The sequence below is a fragment of the Epinephelus fuscoguttatus genome, linkage group LG11 (genome assembly GCF_011397635.1).
Source record: "Epinephelus fuscoguttatus linkage group LG11, E.fuscoguttatus.final_Chr_v1".
Taxonomy (NCBI): domain Eukaryota; kingdom Metazoa; phylum Chordata; class Actinopteri; order Perciformes; family Serranidae; genus Epinephelus; species Epinephelus fuscoguttatus.
In genome coordinates, this window is record NC_064762.1 from 37,400,737 (window position 1) to 37,426,705 (window position 25,969).

At 39.9% G+C, this 25,969-nt stretch overlaps 1 pseudogene; it reads left to right on the plus strand.

Annotated features, from left to right (window-relative positions):
- Window positions 1-2,816: 2,816 nt before the first annotated feature.
- LOC125897013 (gamma-aminobutyric acid receptor subunit rho-1-like) lies at window positions 2,817-25,969 on the plus strand (annotated as a pseudogene).

Consider the following 25,969-nt stretch of genomic DNA (forward strand, 5'->3'; position numbering starts at 1 on the left):
AATAACGTGATAGTTCGGCTGTTCTAGATATTTGTTATAGCCTATTCAAATATTCAATCACAAAAACGCCGTTTCTAGAGAACTTGCTAAAATATCTGAAATGAACCATCATGCCTACTTTTTCTTAACATATTTCATCTAGGTGCAGTGTCATTGCTAGTTCAGCTTTACTAGACATTTGATATATTCAGTAGATGTATCTTTTCACGACCCTGTTTTACAACAAGCCGCAAAAACGCCGTTTTTAGAGTACTATCTAAAATAACTACGATTAGCCAACATCCTTGCTTTTTTTCTTAACATAGTTCATCTAGATGCAGTGTAATAACTACTTCGGCTTTACTAGATATTAGATTTATTCAGTAGATCTATCTTTTTACAACCCTATTTTACAAGCCGCAAACGAACCTACTGTCCCAAAAACGCCGTTTCTAGTGTATTAGCTAAAATATCGAAAATTAGCCGACATCTTTACTTTTTCTTACCATATTTCATCTAGGTGGAGTGTAATAACTAGTTCGGCTTTACTTGATATTAGATATATTCAGTAGATATATCTTTTTACAACCCTATTTAGAGCCCTACTTTGCAAATCAGAAGAACTACAACTATGTTGCTGATATGTATCAAACTGCATGGCGCGGTCCCAGGGAATTGTAGTTTTTTAAAAATCTAAGTGTTTTTCCCAGATTTGGAAGTTGTAAATACTGAATTGAGAGTACACTGGTAAACACATTTGTGAAATCAGATTTTAAATATCTAATTTCTAAATGGGTGAAAATTAATTTTATCCATATTTTATCCATATCTGACAGCACCCTCAGTTGTTGACTACACTCACATGATAGTTGAGGTCAAGAGCTCTCTATAACAGTTGGTCCCATGTCTGTACCCCCTTTAGTTGCTGAGTTATAAGCCCTCAAACATGCACTGAGGTCAAGGTTCAAAGGTCAGTGGCTGAAGGCAGGAGCCATGCAGAATCTTAATACTATACGTTACTCTCCAGGTTGAGACCTTTCCAATGATGTATTTGGTTTAGCTCTACAACAAAGTTTAGATTTTTTCATTTTTTGGACACAAGCCATGCCAGGTGTAGTTTCAGAGAGCAATGTGAAGGCCCAGTGTATAAAATGAGTTTTGTTTGTTTCTTTGCTTGTTTTTTCTTTTTTACTGTAGATAGTTACTAACATGAGTCATCCTCACACAATACAATACTACTAAAAAGTAAAATCAATAATAACAATAATGAAATAAGCAAAAATAATATTAAAATCATATTGAAATTTTAAAAGCTATTTACAGAGTGGAATGGTAGCCTAACAGATAACTTAGATAATATTTATTATTGTTTAGACACTTTATTATTGCTTAGATACTATTTAGCCTATTATTGTATTTACTTTTAGCATGTTCTACTTTTGAGTAATTTCCGAGAAGTTATGATAAAAGTGGAGGGTGACGGGGTTGCCAGGGGCAGACGGCTCCATGTGATGGTGTGATGGCTTTTCCATAACATACCACAGTAACTTTACTCACCTTAACCTAAAGAGGCCCAACCATGTTTCTTCTTCCTAAACCTAACCACAGTAAGTTTACCAACCTAAACGTAAACTCCATAACTTTTTTTTTTTCACGTTTAGTACATAACCATATTCATGGGACATCAATTCATAGGATAGCATATGAACTGTTAAAAAGAGTTGTGCAACTTATTTTGTGTAAAGATTTGTTGATCTGAATGGTTATTTATTTTATAGACCACTAAAGTATGCACGATGTGTGCTTTGTTTATTGTTGCCTGTTCTTGTGATATAAGCCATGAAGAAATAATGAATGCTAAAGAAAGTCATCTTTGTGTGTTAATAATTTTGTAGAAATCTGTATTATACGTATGTACGAGTGTGTGGGTATTGAAATAAAGAAATATGTAAGTAACAGATGTGCTACAGTAGGTTACTTTAAAAAAAAAACAACGTATATATTATATTTATATTTATATATAAATAATAATGAGGGAGATGCCCTCTTATTTTCCACTTCAGCACCTGTCCTGTACAGTATATGAAAACCTCAGTGACATGCCTGCAGTCATCCTCTGGCTTTATGACCCAGGGAAGGTTTACAGTGCACATGGAGACTCACCCTGGATTATGAGACTGTTACATAACTTACTATACAATATTTGTAATTGGTAACGTGCTTTTCAAATCTATACACTATACCTACAATGTCCCTAATGCACTGTGGTATGTTTCAGATTATATGTCATCACTGCAATTATATCAAGTCTGTAAAATTCAATAACCAAATGATAAACACTGTCACGATTCAAAATGATCCATCAGCCAAAAACATGTGGAAAAGGCGAATTTAAAAAATCCCATATGTTGCGTTAGAGATTGCCTTCCTCATCCACTTCTATTCATTCATCATTTTTGTCTCCATGAGTGGAAAATAGGTTATGCAGATCAGATCCTGCAGACCTGTGACCTGCACAGCTGTCACATTTTACCTGTGCATGTGAAGGTGAAGCACTCCGCTCTCACCAGGCGGAAAAACCGTGCTGTGCGCTCCTGCTCAGACTCCACCGACAGAACAAATCCGAGCTATCTCACGCGGAGGATTTGTAGGTTTTGGGGGAATGCCCCCCCCCCCCCCCCCCTCCTCTGTGAGGTTTAATACTGTGGAATCCATGTATAGATTCTCACTATGTTTACGGCGCGAAGCGAGTGCGGAATGCGCGTCCTGTGCGGGAAAAGTTGCGGGAGTAACCTGCAGTTTTGAGACTTTTGGAGAGGGCCGGGCCGCTGGACACCATGCACACGGATGTGGTGCTGCTCAACCTGCTGGTCTGGATGGTCGGTGTGTCCGGGCAGACGCGTGCCAAAGGACAAATGCTGCAGCCATACCGACTCGTCAGGTCAGTTCATCAGTTCATCATTCTGATGGAAATACAGCAGAGGATTGGATGACTGAAATTAGTCATTTTAATTCAATAAAGTCTGTGTAAAAACTTAAATTTCACACTTTTGTTGAAACAAGTTAAATATCCTGCATGCATGTCAAGTGGCAGATCAATCCAGCAGCTCCAAGAAAATACATCTTCATTGAAGACACTGATTTGTATGGAAGAGGATTGGGGCCAAATGTAAAAAAATGTATGAGCTTGACTTTAAAGGAATTCTTCACCTACAAAATGACCATGTGTAAATCAATTAGTCTTTCTGTGTTACCTTGAATTCGTGAAGAAAAATGTGTTTTTCTCACGTCTTCCCAAACACATTTCTTTGCACTTATGACTTTGAAGAGAGTGTAAGTTTCACTTGTAGTTCAGTTTTAAAAAGTAAGGTTTTCATGAAAGTTTAAGAGTTTGTAAACGGTTTTGCTGTTAAACATCGTACCCAATCAAACAATCAGTAATTCAATACTGTATGTTCACTGTTTTTTGTAGAGACGTTAGAAAAACAGAATTTTTTTTCACAAATTCAAGGTAACATGGCGTGACTAACTGATATACAAATGATCATTTTGTGGACAAAGTCTTGCTATAATGTCAGAATTCAGATTTTTACTTTGTTTTCACAACTTTGACTTTGAACTCAAATTCATTTTTCCCGTGTGGCCCTAATCCTCTTCCTTAGAACTGCGTTCGGAAAAACTACAAAATAAACATGAGTCTATTCCAGATCAAATTGATGACTTTGACAGTTATTTCTGAACCCTGTAAGCAGCAGGTGATAAAAAAGCTCAACTCAAGGTCCACTAACAGGCTTGTTCAGGATCTTTCTATTGCGTCACATGGTCCTCATCAGCAGATTGAGATTGCTCAATTGCTGTGGAGTTCAAATTGTAGATGCTCCAGTTTTGTTTGGTTCTACTAACTTATCTTAGATATGCTTATTATCATTCATTAAAACAATATGAGAAGCTGTCTGAGGTCTGTTGTTGTGTAAGCCTCTCATGAATGCCTGCCTTTACACCATCTCACATATTTCATATCCTTTATCATGTCACTGCTAATTTGAGTTTGTGCACAAACGTCCTTATGGAGCCTGAAATCCCTTAGTGTTTTCATTTGAGCGTGAAAGGTTGGAGCGAATGGAAATAATAGTTTAACAGAATAATCTTAACACAAATAGACCATGAGATGAAAACTATAGAGACATTTGAGTTGAGATTAATTTCGTCAAAAATGTGTCTGTTATACAAAAGTTAGCTCTCTTGATTGTTTTTTGGAGGATTGTTTGTCACTGAACAGTCAGATTTCAGATTAGTCTTTTTTCACCATGGAGCTCAGTTATGAAATTAGCACATGACACTGTTGCATTTGGTTGTAAGGAAGAAAAAGGATTTTCCCTCTTCTGTCGCTCTGGCTTTTGTCATGATGATGTAATGTTATTATTCTTTCTGATTTAGGGAAAGCATCAATTTGATTGTCCCAAAAAGCTTCTGTCAGCAAGTAATGACTGGCAAAATATTTACTTTGAAAGCCAGAATCAGCCTAGTCGCCACAATCAAATGTTGGCATTGCAAACAACGGATATGTTAGATTTGTAAATTTCATACATAAGATGTATTTTAGAATATATGTATATGAGCTAAGTTTCTCATCAGCAGGAGGGGGGATGGTGGATGATGAGACATATAGACGAAACTGCTGCCAAGCAGAAGAAAGCAGCAGACCAATAATAGGTCTTTTTTAATTATAGTTTGGGACACTTTCAGCTGTGATCATGGTGATCGAACCAGGTATTTAAAGCAAAAATCTGATCTTACCCTAACCCTAACCAAGTGTTTTTTGAGCCTGAGCCACACCACACGTTACCCATTGCATGTAAATGTGTCTGCTCCATAATAATATACAAATTCAACCTGGTCTCATTCTGAAGTTGTCAAAAACCAGCGCTTGGCAAGTGACTTCTGGCGTTAAGGTGCTGAATCTGACTGTGGCAGGCGGGCAGCAGGGTTGGTAGATGGATCAAACAACCATGACTTTCACCCAAAGAGGCTGGTGTTTACTTCCCGTATGATTGTAAAGCTTAACCCTTTTCTTTTTTCCTAAACCCAACCACGTGTGTTTGTAGGCAAAATGTAACCACATGCGTTTGTTCAATTTGCAGTCTTGTACCGACGTAATGTGTTTATTTTGAAAGAGACTGTATGAAAACTGTACATTACCTGTGAAAGCGGAAATGTATTTTGAAAATATAAAATGCATGTAACAGATTGAAGTTAAGAACGCAACCCAAAACCCAACAACTAACACACCCAGGGTACCTTGCACGTCATATCTCAATGTGGAAAGTCCATGACCAAGCGTCGATATGTGAAGAGGTCAAAGTGAGAATGTGTTTGTTCAACATATCAGTGGTTTGCAGAACATACAATACCAGCTTTTACTTTGGCAATTGGGTTGATCTTGCAGAGGAGTTGATGCTGATCTTGATAACAACAAGGCATTTATCTCTTCTGCACTCCAAATTCCAGTTCTGATCTATTATTGAATTGTAAATGTAAAAACATGAACAAAAAAATATGATTTCAGGGATCCTGCTGTTGTTTAGATCACACATCTCTGCTTTTTGCAAAGAACTGTGCCACATGAAAGATACACTAACAGCTTTCAGTAAAAGAACAATAACACCAGTCAACCTGGTCTCACTCCCATCTCGTCAAATACTGATGCTTGGTCAGTGGCCCTTGGCGCTTTTTGTTCAACAAAAGGTTGAAAGCACACTGAATTGCTATTCTTTGAGCCTCTCTCTTTAAACCAAGAACGCCATCTAGTGGGCTCAGAAAATAAAGAAATTGCTTCATGAGGCTTCATGAGGCCATCACTAGTTTTTGGACACCACTTTAGTGACAGGGCAGACTTGACCTGCTTGTGTTGGTCTCTTTTATTCGCTGGGGTGTCGAGTGAGGACAGAGCCCTCCGACATGTTCGCTAATCAAAGCTCTCTGTTTTTAGCTGACAGCATCAAAAGGTGACGTGTGCCAGGTTGGAAAAATCACTTACTCTGATTACGTAACCTGTAATCTGAGTGTGTTAATGTGCTTTCTGAATTATTGCTATTGTTGTGGCTTTGGGAAAGGTCAGCCAGGCGGAAGAAGGGCCAGCAATTAAATGTCATTTTTAGTAAAGCAGAAATGTAAAACATGTTATACAGTCTATATGCTGTGCATCTGTCAAAAAATACAGTTTGAGATTTGAGAAGCTTAGTTGAGTGGATATAACTGGGAATTGACTTTGCCTTCCAGCCATAATAAATTGTGTTACCGCCTTCTGTCACTGCAATAATGTACCACAACAGTGACTCAACCTAAAGCCTTTACTCTTGCTGCTCTATGCAGCAATCTAATGCTCTGGCACATGAAAAAATCCTCTGATGCAGCCTACACAGAGTGCTGTCTTTTAAATGCAGCAATTTGGAACAACTTAATCCAATCCATATCTTTAAATCAGTTTTACCAAATCCAAGCGGACCTACATGTCAGAAAACACAGAGATGCCAAGCTGTTGTCATACTTCAAAATAAAACTGTACTGAGAACAAAATGGCACTGGTGCTCATCTGCATGTTGTCAATAGCATCAGTAAAAGATTGCAAGGCTTGTTCTAATCTCGTGTAAATGAACCCCTGGCTTCAATGGCTCTCATGTTTGAGGGAAAATAACACTTCTCCCTCTTACAAATGAAAAAACAGAATTTGTTAACAAAAAACATACACTTATCCAATTTAATATGCTGCTACAGTCTTTTATATGTCTATGGAAAATGTTCTTGCATATTTTTTTAACTGTCGCATAGCAAGAATATGTCTGTATATATACAGTTTGTGTACAGCCAGGAGAACCCTATATTTTTCAGTAATAAGTAGGTTTATAATAAAATATAATAAAACCATGTACACATGGCTTTGAAAGTTGCACTTGCATACATGATTTTCAACTGAGGAAATGTTGAGTAATGTCAGATAATAAGACATTTTTCCACTATCTGGACCTTTCAAGTTAATGTGAGGATTCACATTTAGAAATGATAAGATTTGGTTTTATTGTCTTTCTGACACAGGTTATGTGTAGCCTATAGCTAGCTAGGCTATGTTTTAAGCATCTGGCAGCAACTTTACTATTGTGCAGTAAGCAGTAAAAGTCCATTGAAAGTCATACATTTTCCATATACATATATTTTTGTAATTTTCACACAGACATTTATGGGCTTAATGAAAGATTTATTTATTGACTGATTGTAGTCAGTCGAGAATAAGTGTGGTGTTAAATAGTAATAGCTATTTACAGACTGTACTAAAATGCACAAGAAGCCTAATATTCCAATGATTCACTACATGTTTACAATCATGTAGGTGGTGGGATGAGAATCATGTCATGTTCCTGGACCTATATAAAAAAAAAAAAAAATAGCGAAGCCACTTAAACACAGATAGGTGATATCCATATCCATAAAATAATCATTCAAACAAAAACAGGTGGGTAAAATAACATCTAACACATGAAAGCTCCATAGGTAGAACACTGGCACCTGTATTGAAATTAGCAGAAGCGTCAAATAACCCATAAAGACAAAGCAGCCCAGTCGCCAGAGGAATGTGTAAGCATTGTACGTTTTTTACCATACCGTATCAACGCTACTAAAGTGACGTATAGTATATGAGCTGACATTGTCATTGTAGGAAGAAGGGATGGTGGATGATGTGACACTGCCAGCCAAGCTGCAGACCACTATTCAAGACCAATAACCGAACCGGTTGACATCACTGTGTTTCCAGCGGCTTTTTAGCCTCCAAACGTGGGTGTTTTTTATTGACCTATAATTGTTTTTCCAGCAGCTTTTTAGTCACCAGACATGGGTGGTCTTTAGGGACCTGTCATTGTTTTTCCAGCGGCTTTTTAGCTACCAAACATGGGTGCTTTTTAGTAACCAGTATCTATATTTCCACTGGAGATAGTGCCATGAAAAGCGGTTGGTTTTTGCAGAGACATCGCTTTTTTTCCAGTGGTAATTGTGCCTCCAAGACCAAATATTACAAAATACAAAAAAGACAAAATATGATCTTTTCCTAACTATAACCAAGTGTTTTTTTCTTTGTGTCTAAGCCTAACCACACGCTAATTACAGCATTGTTTAAATGTAAAGAAATGAAAAGTTTTAACGTTTCTGCTACATGATAATGTATAAATGTAACATTGATGGTTTGCAGAAATGTACAGTACCAACATTTATTCTGGGGATTGGGTTAAAAAAAGATGCTTTAAATGCAGCCCTATAATATATATGTATATGTATATATATGTATGTATGTATATATATAATAAAGTAAAATAAACTTAAATAAACTACTGCACAATTATTGCTGACTTGTCTGCCATGTAGTAAGGAAGGAGGAGGAGGCAAACCGCCTCAGGATATGCATTGTTTTGGAACCTTGATGTTGTGGTCCTAATGCTTCTTAATCTTTTGTGAGATGGAAGGAAATTAAAAATGTTATAAGGGTCCTTTAAAACTTTAAGGCCCTTGTTTGATAGTCTAGCCTTATAGATTTCCGCTGGCGGTGGGAGATTACATAAAGTAATTCTGGATGCAGTATGCACCACTTTGTCCAGATGTCTTCCTGTCCTCAGCTGGCATGTTGGCAAACCACTTAGCTATTGCATTCATAAGGATGCTCTCCACTGCACCAAACTTTACCTGGATATGGCACATTTTTCAGTTGTTATAAAAAGAAAAGAATGTGGTGTGTTGTCTTTGACGTGCTGTCCACTTGTAGAACTTTGTTGATGGCCAAGGGTGGGTGATCCCCACAGCTCCTGTGAAAGACTACGACTAATTCCTTGGTTTTGAAAACATTTAAACTGAAGTTGTTTGCATTACATCCATCCACCAGAGACAGAAAATCACTCCTTTAAGCTGTTTAACTGATTTATATTCAGATTGTTTGAGACTCTTCTCTACTTGTGCTTCTGTTGCATTGTATTTTAAACAGGTCACAGTAACATAATGGTGCACTACCTTGGTGTCAGGTTTAGTGCAGAGTAGCAGTTTCTTTGATATTTAAGGGCCAAAATGTACCAGAGGCTCCTGATGATGAGGAATTTGTGTTTGTGCCATTTATGAATCAGAACATTTAAAAGCAGAACTGGCGCACGAGAATGATGAAGCTAGCTCAGATGAAATTAGCTCTGGATGAGACAACAGTCAAGAAACTGTTGAAGCAGTGGTCTAAAGAGAAGCTTGGACAGATGAGGGAACCTTACCTCTGATGCCTCTTCCATGCTGCTCTAAACATGTATGTAGTTTTCCTTGCCAAATTTCCAACCAACTGCTTTGGCCTGGTTGAAGAACAGAAAAGGAACTCCCAGATCCCAAGTCTTACGTTTTTGTCCAGAAACAGAGCGTTATGGAACTCCCATGAAAACACTAGAGAGCGGGGTTCAGAGTGTATAGCCATGTTACAGCAACCGCAAACAGTAAACTGTTATTTGTGATTATTATGCTTGACCTTCTTGTGACCTTAACCACACACTTGTAAAGGACTATTCCTTATTTACCTGTTGAGGGAGGTCGCTGGGGTCAGACCCATGAACTACAAATATTTTTCCTTGAGCTTTAATAAGTGACTGAGTGAAAATGCATGACTGATCACCCAGTATCCTCAAGTCAACTTGATTTTAGGGTCAAATGCCAGGAAGCGACCAGACGGTGCCCTGACAGCTCATTGGCTTTTTGACCTCTCCCTGCTCTGTCCTCAGTCACACACTTAATCATTCCTCAGTTTCACCGTGTCCATGCTGATGAGTTGAGGTTAAAGTATCATCACTGCTAAGAAAAGAGTGAAATTACTTCCTTGTTCAAAAGACTTAATCTTTCCCTGCACTAGGCCTTCATGGTTCTTCTGCAACATCTTTCAGTAGGTGGAGTCATAGACTTAATATAATGGATGTAGTCTTTGTAAAAATACCCTTAAGGTTCTGAAGAGCCTTTTTGAAACTTAGTGGGAGTCTCCCGGCCATCATCATTGGGAGTGGATGATTCCGCCTAACTCCTGACTACTCCAAAAATGCAGGCAGAATGAAGCCTGGTTGCTGAAATACGGCCACCTAGCTTGACGTTACGAAACTGACTAAGGCTAAGATGCTATGCAGGTGCACCTGAAATGCAGGTGTAACATTATGCAGTACATTTTGGTCAGGAGTTTTTTCACCATGGGTAGCAGTGAAAGTAACTTAATTTTAAACCCATTAAACTCTGGTACTAGATTGAAGAATGACATCACACCACTGAGTACCAAAATATTAGCTACCTTTATTTCCTAATTCATGAATTTAAAACGTGTTTTGGGTTGAGGTTGGCTATACCAAGGCAGTACCAGGTGTCAGGGATGAAACTAAGCTGGAGACACCATCCAATGCACAGGTGAAGCAGCTCAGTCAGCCATGGGCCGACCGCTGTGCCTGGCTGGGAAGCAGTGCCGGCTGGCTGGCTCTAATGTTAAAAGCCACCTTTAGGAGACACCTGGCCTCCTGTCCCAACACTGGAACAGCTCCCCTCTCTCTTTCTGTCTTCACCATCGGCAACACTAGAATTCATGAACAAGACCACCGCAACCACGCCAGACAGAGCCAATGGGTGCTCGGCTCTGCCTTGTATTTAGCCAAGTCTAACATTAACATAACATTAGCATTACTATGGCCAGTTTAATGTCAATATTTTGTCAATATTATTTTCCAACCCCATAGAGAAACCCTTTGTTCAAAAGTACTGTATTAACACACTAAATTCTTTGGTGCATGCTGGTTTAATAACTGTGGCTAGAATGCACTCCCATTAGCACTGCTGGGCTGACCCTAAGCTTACTCATGAGCTTTTTAATTAGCTAGTTAACGAGCTAACTCACGAAAACTTTATTGGTTGGTTTGTTAGTACAACTTACCACACAGCAAGCCATATTATTAGTTTGATATTTGCATGAAAAACTAGCTGAGATGACGCCAAGCAAACAGCTAGCAGCTAGTGAAAGCACCCACCTGTTACTGCAATCGGCCACGCCCTTAATTATGCACAAGTTTAAGCCTGGGAAAATTTGCTATAGAGTTTTTTATACCAGTTTGTTAACATGTTTAACTGACCCTTTGCTTAGTACTACCTGTTTAACACAGACTGGCCTATCATAGCGTAGCATCGACCAGCACCAACCAGAGTCCGACAACTAGGCTACATGACTGTGCTCCACAGACTCTCATCGAATCGTTTCAGAGTTTCTAAGTTTTAGGGCAGGTTTTGTAGATTTCAAGATAAACGTTGTGCCTGGGGCACGTCATGTAATGATAATACTCATTACCTGTAGAGGTTGGAAGGAAATAGACATTTCTTCTCAGTTCCAAAAATCCAAAATCAAACCCTTGTTTGTGTAGGGTTAGCTAGCTACTGAAGATAAAGCCTACTGAATTTAAACACATGCTACTTTTGCTTATTAATGATTATAACAGTGAATAAAGACCTACAGGGACCAGTAAGGGAAAGCAGGGAAACTGCCAATATTCAACCAGCTGTGTGTCATCACAGTATGTGCAGATGAAAGTTATTTGTCTTCTCCCGCAGATTCTGATACTGATACTGGCAGCACTACAGGGGGAAGCCAAAAAACGTTCATCTGTACACACTGTGTCCCTCTATTTTCATTGTGTTGAGTCTTGATCACCATTGATGTGGTGGTTCACTTTTACACTGTCATCTGTATGTTAGGCTTTAGCTTCTACCTGTCTTCATCTTTTTTACCTGTTTTGCTGCTGAGTGAGTTTGACATATCCTTCAAACACATATTGTAGACCTCTCTGCCTGCTTCTCTCTGGAATCACTTTCTAAAAATTTCATAACTTTTCTTAAAGGATTAAAGTCAGTGACAGTGTGGGCTCCATGCTAGCTCTGACAGCTTGACGGACCATCACAAAGGGGCGGGGCTTAACAAAAGTCAATTCTGCCATAAAGTTGGGCATGTTAACATGGGAGGCCATGGGATTGGCTCTGTTTTGGAGCAAGCCTTAAGTGGCCAGTCGATGAACTGCAGTTTTTGGCACTTCTGCATTGGCTTCTTTTTCCAGCCTCGGATGTTGCTTCTTGGGTGTGAATTGTCACTGCAAATATGAGGGACAGAAATAACCTCAGTCAGCCAGGACTACTTTTGGGTTAAAAAAAATATATACAATTTTTTCCTTTGTGTTGCAATTTTGTGGGTGTTTTTGCCATGGAGTGGAGGTGAGAAGGTCAAAATACTTCTTTCAACAGTAAATTCAATCAACATTGATGAGGAGATTAGTTTAGTAGTTTAGTCAGCAGTTGCTGTCTGTTCTTTGGGAGACTGTATGCTGATCAGGAACTGCCTGAGGTTGCTCATTGGAGGGGCGTTATGTTATCTAATATCCTATAGACATCTGGGAAGAGAGCCTAGATTATCTTCTTTCCTGTTTTAAACTTCAGATGTTTACCCATATCTTGCGTGATTTTGGGTATAGCACTAGATTTTCCCTCTTTCATTGTGAGTATGTTTTACAGCTGTTTATATAATGAATAAGAATGATACCATGATGTCACAGACTTCCAAAATCTTAATTCTGTTACTTTCAAGTTTACTGAGCCTGCTATGCTCCTAGAAATTGCATAATACTTGCATAAAGTCACGTAATGTTTTTCCGTCTTTCAGGTCGAAAAGAGAAATACCTCTAACAGAAGCTTCCGGTCGCAAGATTGGCAGGTATGACGCATGTGTTTTTTTTGTTTTGTTTTGTTTTTTTTTTAGGTTTGTATTTTTTTTTAGTCCAATTAGAACGATAACAGGAGCTCAAAAGAAGGATTTTATTGTGGAGATTAAATCAGCATGGACTTAGGGGCACATGGTCAACATTTTAATCACTCTATTGTTTGCAGTATCTAGTGAGGAGGATGGGCTGCTTTTATTAAGCCCAATATAATCCATTCTTATCCCTGAGAATTAGGAAATTCACAAGATTATTCGTTTGTGCTGCATAAACTCAATACGATGTCAGGAAGCTACAATGCACAAAATCAGAGTAGTGGGACACAGTTAGGAGTACAACCTAGAAAAGCTTATTATGCTTAGGTTTGGGTTGGTTTTATAGACAAAGCAATCAATCTCTTTGTTCACTATTAGGCATGTGAGAAAAACTTTCTTCACGAATTCAACATAACACAGAGTGATTGATGTACAAGTGATCATTTTTGTGATAACAATTAGATAAAGGCAACTTTGTAGCAGAACACACATGCTGCTGGAAGGTAATTACCACGTAGGGCATGACACATTAGATATTAGTACAAAGATGAAGCTGGGTTTGCGTCTCCTAGCACCAAATATCTTTCTTTCTTGCAATCAGTTGGTATGTCTTTGTCATCAAAGGGGATCAAATGTAGTTGTAGCAGTCATAATACAGACTGTCCTCATGCACTGTCATATGATTTCCTATGAAAAGTAATACATCAAAATTCATACATGTCCCTTGAAATCATTAGCCAGTAATTCATTTATAACCCACGTACTGGGGAAGACTGTGTTTATGTGACCAATGCACTGATGGGACTAAACAAGGACGTGGTCCCTGAAGCAAGCAAATTGGGGTGATGGGTGGGACACAAAACACAGGACTTTCACTTGGGACTTGGGACCCTAGGAGACCGGTGTCAGAACATGGTCAACATGTTTATTTTCCTAACCCTAACCACAGTTGCTTTACTTTGCCTCAATCTAACCTCTATAACTTTACATTAAGTAAGTAACTTTACCTTAAATACCTAACTTTAATATAATAATGTAATGCTATTTGTGGGGCACTAATTTGTTAGATATCAGACGTGTGTCTGTTTTCATAGGATATCATACAAACCATTGTATGAGGGTACATCGATAAGCATACAGTATGTGCAATATTTTGTAAAGACTGGATCAATTTGAGAGAAATAGCATGAAATATTTTCTTCTGTACTCTACAAAAGGATTGATAGAACAAACTTGGTGCACATTATCGGAATGTCATGGCAAATGTTAAGTGCAAAATGTGAACAGAATAACATGCTTGAATTGTTCATCTTTCTTATTGGCCTAAAACTTCTGGTGCACTGGTTAAGGGGTTAACTAATTGTTGTTTTCCAAAACATTTCCTTCAGCCCCTTGATTAAAAGAAGTCCAGATATAACTAAAGCCTGGAATACAAAGTCAGAGCAACTGCTGAGGATAGACGACCACGACTTTACAATGCGACCAGGATTTGGAGGTAAGGAGGTTCATCTTTCTGAACTAAACGGAGCAGAGTTAATCACTTGTCATGCACTCAGCCAGTAGACTGGGATCTCTTTCCAAATATGCTTCAGTTTTGATTGACTCATTAGCCACATCAAGTGTTCTTTTAGACTTTATTCTAAACCCCAACCCACATCATGTGGGCGGCTGCCCATTGTTCTGACGGCTCATGACTTTGAAGCCCCAGTAGCCAAAAAATGTCCCATTCCCAGTTGGCCACAAACGTTGTTAGACATTAATATTTGGTTGAATTTAGGCTGTGACATTGGGTGACCTAAATTCAATGTCAGGATGTCTAATGGCAATGTAAATTTGACAAAGAATATCTAAAACAGATGACAATGATATTTTATTGGCTTTTAGTTGTGATCTTTAGCAACCAAAATCCAACCTCTTTCAAATGTCTCATGCCAACGTCATCTTGACGTAGAATAAAGACATTAAGTCACGAGGTATAGAGAGCAAAACCCAACATCTGCAAAATGTCATAATGTTAACATCTATACAAGCTGAAGTTTTAATGTCGTTAGGCATTTAAAACTAACCCAACCCGATTTTCGTTCCAACCAAAACGTAACGGCTATCCAACGTAAGAGTCAAAAGATACTTTTAATTTCATAAATAGCTGGGATTGGAACAAATGCCCATTTGTCCAACAGCAAATTCTGAAAACAAACGTGCATTGTTCTGAAGTAAAGGCCTTTTCTCCAAAAATACACTACACACTGTCCCAAACAGGAGCAAATGCCTAAGTATAATAGAGAATGACATCATTGGACCTTTCCACTATAGAGACAGAGCGCAACACCTCATACTCTGAAAACCAAGCTGGCATAACAGGCATTACAAAGCTTAGTTAGCTGCAACCTCTACAGTTTGGATGGCCAATATTAGCAAAATGCTTGCTGCACATAAACATGCTGAGTGTCAGGATCCTGCGGTTTTCCAAAACATTCCTGCCGATGCCTCGCATCTTATACCCTAAAAGCTCTTAGTAATGAGTTCTTTAGCATGTTGATAGTGCATCCCACCACAAAGCAGCTTTTAGGCTTGTCTGTGCTGTTTGCTAGCAGACGTAAATGAAAAGGAGGCCCCTTCATGCGATACAAAGTCAATGGAGAGCGATGACTTATTTTCTCCTTCGCTGCACTGTCTTAGGCAAAGGCATGCCCCGCCCTAGTTGGCCTCTGATTTGCTAGTTGTTTTGGGGACACCAGCCTATTGGGCACATTGGCGTTCAATCCAGTGGGACATTTTTCTGACCTCTGGGGCTTCAGCATTATGGGCCATCGGAACAATGACATGGTACCATCATCTTATCTATACACTCATCTAAATGTGTGCGGTGGGAGCATCCAGCCCTGGCTTGTAGTGATGACATAACAGAGTAGGATTACTGTATGTCTGAGCCTTGCTGCTGTGGGCCAGTGATTAATTACCAAGCAGCTATAATATGTAGCTTTAGGTTTCAACTCCAATCTCAATCTGCCACATCCGCAGTGCTCAGAGCCAGAATCTGTGTGCTTTTTAAAGCCTCACACTACCATTTCCCCCAGAGGTCTGAAATCTCACATGGAGTGCTTGGAAAGCATTTATTCACTTAATGGCAGACTTTGATTGGTCTTCACTGTTACTAGATTGAGTCTTATTAGTCTCAGGAGGTTTCTTAGGCTGTATGAATCTCACTGCTCTCACCAGCCCCCCACATAAAACCCTAAGTGGCCATGTCCAGCACAGATGAGCCATGTGCACGCTACCTACCCAGAATAAAAAAGCAGAGGTGAAAATTTAACAAGATGCTGATAAAAAAAAAGCTATGTCTTTCTGCACTCTAGTGATAAGATATACAGTACATTATACATGACTAGGAGAGTTGTTCCCTTACCCTGATGTACATCAACGCTTCATGACACAGGTGTGTGCAGAGTAAGTTAACAGCAAACACAAACCTCTATGCTGCATCAATAGTTAAGGTTTGGTTAGGTTTGGACACAAAAATGACTTAGGATTAAGGCTTCAGTATGCTCCAAATAAAATGCCTCTCAGAGAGTCTAACTGCATGTCAAATCCCTAACCCTAACCCCTTAAATCAAACCATTGTCTTTTTTCTAAACCTAACCAAGGAGTTTCGGTGCAGCTGCTACTGTAGAACATTATTAACCATTTATTTAAAACTTAAACTTAACAAGCTATCCTTTTATCCACTGGTACGTGCGCTAACTTAGGAAATGCTCCTGTGGACCTATTTGGTCATGTGGGTTAATGGACTTGTTGCACTAGATGGAAGCACAAGCAGGATTTTGACCCTGTGTGTAAATAATCTTTTAAAAAAAAATGCAATGATGTAATTCCATGAGTCAAGTCCTGAGAAAGGTAAGAACTTGACTTTGAATAAGGAAATAGGTCGCACTAACAATAGTCCTAAGCTAATTCATCAGGAGATTTCAAAGAATGCATCTGGAATTTTGATTTTTCTATTTTTAAAATCTGAAGCCCTGTTAAAAAAAGGAAAAAGATGGAAAAACCCAGCATGCACTATAATGTCAATTAGGATTAGAGTACTCACTTGCTCACTCCATTGGCTCTGTGCCATTGTTTTGGAAATCTGCACCCAACTGCTTTGATGGGGATTTGGATGAAAGAGAGCAGAAGTCATTGTTTGAAGCAAAAGGGTTAGCCTAAAAAGGAGTCACAACCCTTCAAATAAACAAGATAATCCAGACAGTTCAGAATAAGGCACCTGGGCTACATCTGCACTCCTACTGTCCTCTGATGTATTTTAACATGTTAAGCCTACAGTAACTTACAGGTTAACACATCTTTGTAAACTGCTGCATATTTCTTTAGGGCCTGCAGTCCCTGTCGGAGTGGATGTTCAGGTTGAAAGTTTGGATGCTATTTCAGAGGTCGATATGGTATGTCTGGACCAAACTATAAGTAAGAAAATGCATGTATGTTGTTAGTTGAAATAATAATGTAACAGACACGTATCTTCTTGTTTAAGGACTTTACTATGACCCTGTATCTGCGGCACTATTGGAAGGACGAACGTCTGTCCTTCAAAAGCAACAACAACCTAAGCATGACCTTCGATGGCCGCCTGGTGAAGAAAATCTGGGTACCTGACATGTTTTTTGTCCACTCTAAGAGGTCCTTCACCCATGACACCACCACTGAAAACGTCATGCTGCGAGTTTACCCAGATGGCAAAGTCCTCTACAGCCTCCGGTAATTCCCCCCCAACACTTGACATGTATGAAACAACTAGCAATGGTTAAAGGAATACTTCACCCACAAAATTATTATTTGTATATTAGTTACTCACCCCATGTTACGTTGAGTTGGTTTGTTTTTCTTGCATGCATCCACAGTGAACAGAGAATCCAAAAACTCTTGATGAATTGGAGTTAAAGGCAGACTGTGTTTAACAACAGCAAAACTGTATCAAAACGTCTGTTTACAAACTCTCACACAAATCATACAGTATAATCCAAGTTTTTTTAATACATTCGTACACTCAGTGCTTCCCAAACACATTTATTTTTGCTGAACCCTTATTATTATACAGTTATTTAATTTATATTAAATCACCTTGTGGGGCAACACCCTCTGAAAAAGGACAGTGATAGCCATTTAATTAACTCAGTCTCATTAACTGTCAATTTAGAACTTGGATGAATAATTGAGATAATAACTATAACCAAAACGACCGTATCAGTGGTCAAGACTTAAGGATTCTGGATATCAGCAGATGTTGGCAGAATCATTCACTCTTGTGTAACATGTGTGTGTGATGATGCAACGCAGCGACCCTTAGCATAAGCCCCGCCCCTAAACTATATAAGAAATAGTGGCGTTGCGTTTTGTTGTTGTTGGAACAAAATAAATTAAAATTACCACTCTTATGCAGACTGAGAAGAACTGGGTTGATTTTTGGGCACATCAGTGTCCTCAGGCTCTGATTTTAACTTTTTAATGCAATTCATCACAAATTTTCTCAGTTTTTAGATACTTTGTTCACCATGGAGGTGTGCATAAAAAACAAAGATTTCTTCACAAATTCTGTGTAACACAGGGTGAGTAATTGATATGCAAATAATCATTTTGTGTGTGTAAAGTGTTCCTTTAACTCAGCAGCAGTTTGAAGGAATAGTTCACCATTTTGGGAAATACAATTATTTGCTGTCTCCAAAAGTGATGTGTGACTATTACTACTGGAACCATGAAGCCTATCATAGCTGAAATTGGACGAGAGGCAGGGTTCACCCTGGACAGGTCACCAGACTATCACAGGGCTGACACATAGAGACAGAAAACTATTCACACTCACAGTCACACCTACGGACAATTTGGAGTCACCATTTAACCTAACCTGCATGTCTTTGTTTAGTAAAATCCTTTTCTACTTCAACTGTCATGCACTTAGCTGATAAAAATCAACATTATGTGCTTTCTTTATTAAAACTCAGAGATATACTTTTTTTTAAACACAAAGTGTATCTCTGGACTGAACTGAGCAGTGCTGCAGGGCTGAGGTTATATCTGGGGTAAAAAAAAAAAAAAATCCGACATATGTGCTCCAAATGGGATTAAAATCACTGAACTGCAGGTTATACTGAAATCATCCAACCTGAGAAATAAATCCAGTCGAAATGGAGCTGTAGACACATGGTCTTTATTCCTAAGCCATTTTCACAGAAGACATTTTTAAAATGTCACAGTAGGAAAATCACAAGTGTAAATAATCGAATGATAGCTGAATTCCACTTAGCTGCTTCAGCTCCAGGGTCCTACGTTGTTCATGTCAGTCACGCTGTCATGTCTTACTGGGACACTTCAAAAGCCATTTATGTTGTCACTTAGTACATCTGTGCTTTTCCTAGTGTGACAAGCCAACATTTCTGCTATTAGAATGAGTCTTCCATGATCTCTACTCAAAACTGTGTGTACGACATTATCAAGTGTTACCTGAAAAAAAACTTGATACAAACATTAACGAAACAGTTTCACATTTTAAATTTTATTCCACTGTATTCTGTAGTACTAGATACGTAGAGTACATGTAATACTTATTAAGTGGGGCAGGTTATGATGTTAGTGGGTGTTCAGGGATGTGATTGCCGTCGGCTGTCCTGCCAAGACAAAGTGGCACCAGCTGCCGCACTACAAGATGTGTATTTAAGGGGATAACGTTCTGCCAATTAGGACCGCTAATACTGCTGAGCAAGACCTTGTAATTTTGGCGAGCGAGAGGAGGCTCAGAGCCAAGATAGCTGATTTTGTAATCCACATTACAGAGCGGGGCAGAGATTAACAGCTGGTCATCTGCCTCCTGTGCCCACACAAGCATAGTACGGCCTTCCTGACAGACTGGAACAAACCAATGCTGGTGACGTTATTCACCAGCATTCACTATTTATTTGGAAATATCTGAATGTTAGCGCTAAAGGGTGATTTAAAATATATGTGACTGATACTAGGAGCATAATGATATTTTCTTACCTGGTGAATGTCTTCTGTGTGAATGAGGGAAGAGTAGTTGATGGTAAGTGGGCGATATAAGCATACTCATCACATGGCCTGGCTTAATCTGTGTGGGGTTGGTGCTGGTTGGAGATTTTCCAAACTAAGGCAGATTGGCGAGTGAGGATGACAGTTTGTAGACCTCGCCTGCAGACCGTGTAGCCTCCTCTCGTCCTATGAGCTGGATTATGTATTTTCATTTATCATCTCTGTGCTGGAAACCAAATCTCTGCTGAAACCCCTGACCCACTCAGTATTTGTCTGTGAATATGGAAGGTTAATGCTCTGCTAAAGGTTACACATGCATTATGGAACTATAATGAAAAGTCAGTGGCCACTATTTACAGTGTTTATCACCAGACACAAACAAGCATAACTAGCTGTGCTCACATGCCAAGAGTGTAACTGAAATAATTATTCATCTGGTAATATTGTTTTGTCATTGCAGGGTGACAGTCACAGCCATGTGCAGCATGGACCTGAGTCGCTTCCCTCTCGATACACAGACTTGCTCTTTGGAGATAGAGAGCTGTAAGTGACGGATGAGATCAAACTTGATGTGGTTTTTCTTCTTCTCTGCTGTTACAGTTTCCACCAACTGCATTCAGATCATTTATGTGACTTCTGTAGAAAATCTTGTAGCAGCAGAAGCATTAAGATCTTTCTCCCTCTGTCATGTTTTCTATATTACTATGTCAACATGCTAGATTACAGGTACTGTATGCAACTTTGTACATGTATAAATCATTTTTATTGCCCATGGAGAACTAGATTGTAAAGTAACTTAAAAACTGAGAACTTCCTTGGTTGTCTAAAACAGCTAGTGTAAAGGACTAGGACCAAGATTTCTGTGAAAATCCAAAGAAATTCAATTCATCCATCCATTTTCCATAACTGCTCCAGCCCCCCCGTGGGGGTCACGGGGGGGCTGGAGCCTATCCCAGCTGACATTGGGCGAGAAGCAGGGTACACATTGGACAGGTTGCCAGACTATCACAAGGCTAACACATAGACACAGCCAACCATTCACACTCACATTCACACCAACAGACAATTTAGAGTCACCAATTAACCTGCATGTCTTTGGACTGTAGCCGAGCACCCGGTGAAAACCCACGCTGACACAGGGAGAACATGCAAACTCCGCAACCCTCTTGCTGTGAGGCGACAATGCTAACCGCTACACCACCGTGCAGCCCACAATTAAATTCAGTTCAATTCAATCTTAATCTTATTTTTAAAGCCCAATGTCAAAAACACAATTTGCCTCAGAGGGCTTTACAACAACCCTTGTGAGGGATAAAGTAAAGCCCCCAAAACAAAAATGATACTTATTAATGGGGACCAGAGACATTAACCCTGTGGAGGATCCCTTCCTGGCAGAGAGTCTTAAAGGCACCCTTCTCCCAACAGCGTGCTGCATGTCTTCTCAGCTCCGCTACTGCACAATAGTGTGCGGCTGCAGAGCTCCAGCCTCAGGCCCCATCTCTAGCACGGGGGCCTATGTCCATTGCCCGGAGTGGATATCACGTATTTATTGCACTTCTGTATCAGTAAATAACGTTCACTCAAATGCAGCTGACCTTGCTTCGTTAGATTGATTCATCATCACTAATACAGTAGGTTAAGTATACCAGAAATAAAATTCTCTAGTGCAGGGACACAGTATGGCTTAATAACAAGGCCAGCGTTGTATTTTTTTGTTCACTTAATGGCCTCAGAGATAGGTGTCACTAGGGATTTTCTGAAAGTTACATACAGAACCTTAAAATGATACTTATTATATAAGACCAGAGACTGTGGAGGATGTTCTTATTGCACTTTACAGTCTTCACTCGGTTGTTATTGTTTTATTGGGGAAAACAGAATTTGTGCCACAGATACTTAGTTTATGCTCTTTATCTCTCCAGATGCTTATACAGATGATGACCTGATGCTGTACTGGAAGGAAGGGAACAGGTCGTTAAACACAGATGAAAGAATTTCTCTCTCACAGTTCCTCATCCAGGAATTCCACACCACCACCAAGCTGGCCTTCTACAGCAGCACAGGTACTGACAGAAAGTGCAGAGCTGTCTGTTGATTTAGATCTACATATCTAATATCTGAGGTCTATATGACGTCTAACATCATCTCGTCCCCAGGCTGGTACTGAATGAAGAATGGTTATTTCTAAAGTAAAATTTAAAAATGTGTTTAAAAATAAGAATTACCATCAGAATGTTGCCAAATGCATTTCACATGGAATTTATTATCATTACAGCATTATAGCACAACACATTTTCTAGGTTCTAATCCTGTGTCCCTGTGTTGATTGTTCATTTATCTTTTGTTAAATGCCAAATATGTCTCAAAAGACATTTTGCATCAAAATAAAAATAAAAAATCCTACATATTAAAATGTTATACTCTAGGTACCCCTCTAGCATGAGTTTTTAAGAGGAACAGTGATCAGTTTGTGCTGTTATGTGCAAAATACAAAATACACTAAATACACTGCCATTTTCACAGGAAATGTACAGTTTTCGCATGTTATTTACATAGTGTCTTTTCAAAATAAACTTCAACTAGCATATGTTTACCTTGTTTTTGGCTTACTTCGTTAAGTTTAGGCAACAAAAATACCTGGTTAGGTTTAAAAAAAAAAAAAAGATTAGGATTTGGATTAATATAAGCACATTTGTTGACATAACGTCATATTACACATATTACGTTACAAAGTTAATATAAGTCAACGTTGACTTTTGGTTTCACACGAGACATGACCACCAGTCTCCTGGGTGAAAGTCCTGTGCTGGTTTGACCCATCAGTTGCTTAGAGCATCTACTAATGATACAGCCCAGTGTGTCTCATACGGATGCTAAAGGGTGGTGCTCTGAATATCAAGTAAAGCTCCTTTAAACACACTTCAACTCCTTCATTGTGACTTTAATGTTGGCAGCCCACAGCTTCCATAATCAAATGGCAGTTATAGGTGACTATTTAAACTTGATATTTTGTTGAGTCAAGTTCTGAACATATATTTTTCTTCAGCACTTTGTGTGAGTCAATATTGGCACATACCTGACATCATGATTGTATTTTGAGCAAATAAGTGGAAGCAGCATGGTCTTAAACAGGGGAAAATACTAATAATTTTCTCAGACAAATTCCCTTTATGTTTATCACTATAACTGCAACATAATATATTAGACTGGTTTCACTTGCTCTGAAGCTGTTGTCCTTCTTTAGGTATAACTACGGTGCTCACCATGTCCACCATCATCACGGGAGTCAATGCCTCCATGCCCAGGGTCTCCTACATCAAAGCTGTGGACATTTACCTGTGGGTCAGTTTTGTCTTTGTGTTCCTGTCCGTGTTAGAGTATGCTGCAGTCAACTACCTGTCTACTCTACAAGAACGCAAGGAAAGGGCACTCCGGGAGAGGGTTAGTACCAGTCACTCATCTCCATGCTACAGATGCCAAGAGGTACATCTGCATTTACTATATATTTTTATGCTTCTGTGCCGGCAATAGCTGTCGCCAGAGGTATTATGTTTTCGGGTTCTCCGGGCGTATGTACATACATCCCATCCTTGTGAACGTGGACTCAACAATGAACTAATTAGTTTTTAATGGTCAAAGGTCAAGGTCACTGTGACGTTGTCTTTCTTATTCTCTTGTACTCATGAACTCGTTATCTCAAGAATGCCTTGAGGGAATTTTCAAATTTGGCACAAAGGTTGACTTGAATTCAAGGATGAACTGTTCAGATTTTGGTGGTCAAAGATCAAGGTCACTGTGACCTTGCATCTATCTCATTTTCATGAACATAAACTCTCAAGAACAGCTTGAGGGATTTTTTTTTTAAATTTGGCACAAACTTTCACTTGGACTCAATGATGAGCCAACTTGATTTTTGTAGTCAAAGGTCAAGGACTAGTATGTGACCTCATCTGTCTCATTCTTGTGAACACAATGTTTCAAGGGCACCCCTGAGGGAATTTTTCCAAGTTCAATACGAACGTCCACTTGAACTGAAGAACAAGCTGATTAGAATTTGGTGGTCAAAGGTCAAGGTCAGTCTGACCACACAAATATGTTTCTGGCCATAGTTCAAGAATTACACATGCAAATCATGACAAAACTTCACATAAATATCGAATAGGATAAAATAATGAAGTGATGACTTTTTATATCCAAAAGGTCAAAGGTCAGCTTCACTGTGACATCATCACGTTCTGAAAAAACACTTTTCTGGCCATTAGTCATATGTCAGGAACAGAGGGGAAAATATTTGGTTAGATACTGAATTGATGACACTAATCGTGGGTGTCCACCTTGAAACTGTGCTGATTGTATAGATCGACTGTGCTGCCAGCTGGAAAATGGGTGCAAAGCATCCATGTTTTCACAGACATGGATGTAAACTGTAAGAAAAACTTGACTTGTGCTCAGAGGCATACAACCACAGGGCGGTAATTCTAGTTTCAGTAAGTTTCTGGATTTAAAAGTTGATGAGCATAACAAACAAGGTTTTTTTTTTGTAAACATATAGGGCTCTAGTTTCCCGGCGCGGCACAGGGTGGCGCAGGGTGGCAAACCCCGCGCAGAGCTAGTTTCGAGCAGCGCAACCCGAGGCGCGCTCAGTTTGGTAGTTTGGCAGACCGAGGTATGCTGAGATGGGTGTGGCGGCGCAGCAGGGGGAGGTGTCGACAGATCCAGCTTGGCGCAGTGACAGTTTCGTGCCAAAAGGCTTCGCCAACTGAAACCACGTCTACTGTCAGCACAGGGGGAGCACAGCCGGTGTAAGCCGAAGTTTGGCTGACCGGCGGACAGTGCGCACACGTCACCAAAACCTTCCAGAATATCAGGCACATTAACAATGCAATAAATACCCAAAAACCACTATTCAATGCAACTATCTGCAATCAGCACATAAATCTATCTCTATATCGACTGTCCCGTCACATCTGATGTCAGATCAAAGGAGATTGGCACCGTTTGGCACGTTGGCACGTTGGCACGCGTAATGGAAACCCAACCTGATTTGATTAACACAGCTGCAAACTGATGAGTTCACATCCCTCTCAGCCAACCACAAACAGCCACAGCATCAGATAGGGAGTATATATTCAGCATCTGTCATCTTAGAAAAGTCAAAAGAAAAGAAACAGAGTGAGACTGCAAGAGAGAAAGAGATAGCGCGCGCGTGCACGAGAGAAACGCAACATTGATTTACAATTGTGGTGACCTCCTCCCAGGCTACCTTTGCATCATCAGCCCGTGGAGGTCTCGCAGTTCCGTATATTCGGACACAGCGAGCTTGGACCTCCCGGACCAAAACATCAGTTTCCTCCTGGGAGAAGTTTGGCCGTCTGACGCTGCTGCTCTCTTCTGCCATGGCGAATTGAGTAAACTCTCATTACGCCTTTGTGCAGTGCATTTAAGGGAGAGGAGAGGGGCTCATTTGATTGGTGTGATGTGTGTAAAACCCACTCCACGCCTTCTCTCCTCCCTCTTTCCGACTTGCGCCGGTAGGAGGGATGGAGGTAGGATAGAGGAGTAGCTGCGCCAGCGCGCACAGTGTGCCAAACTTACAAAATCCGCCTGGCCACACCCAGTTGGCGAAGTGCAGGTGCGCTGCGCCTCCGCCGCGCCCAGTCTGCAAAACAGGAGCCCATAGTGTTTTGTACAGCCATAAAGTACTCTTTGTCTACTTGCAGCTGCCGTGTACCTGTGGTATGGCCCATCCTGGCATGATGTCAGCCAGCTACAGTGAGGTGGATGCCAACACAACAGGGAACTACGGCATGCCAGAAGAGAATGGGGTAAAGCGGGAGAGGATGCTGGTGCAGCTGGCGATGGAGACCGACCAGGTCACTGGCCATGTTGGCTCTGGCGCCTACAACAACGTCTGGATCGACACGCATGCCATAGACAAATACTCCCGGGTCATCTTTCCTGGATCTTACATCCTCTTCAACATCATCTACTGGTCTATCTACTCCTAACACAGATGGGACTCAAACCAGAGGTGTGAACACTTTTGGCAGAAGTGTGAAATATCTGCCTCCCTGTTTGTCAAAGTGAGTAACTGATGTACTTGAGTGGAGACTTGGGCACTCAGCTTGCAGA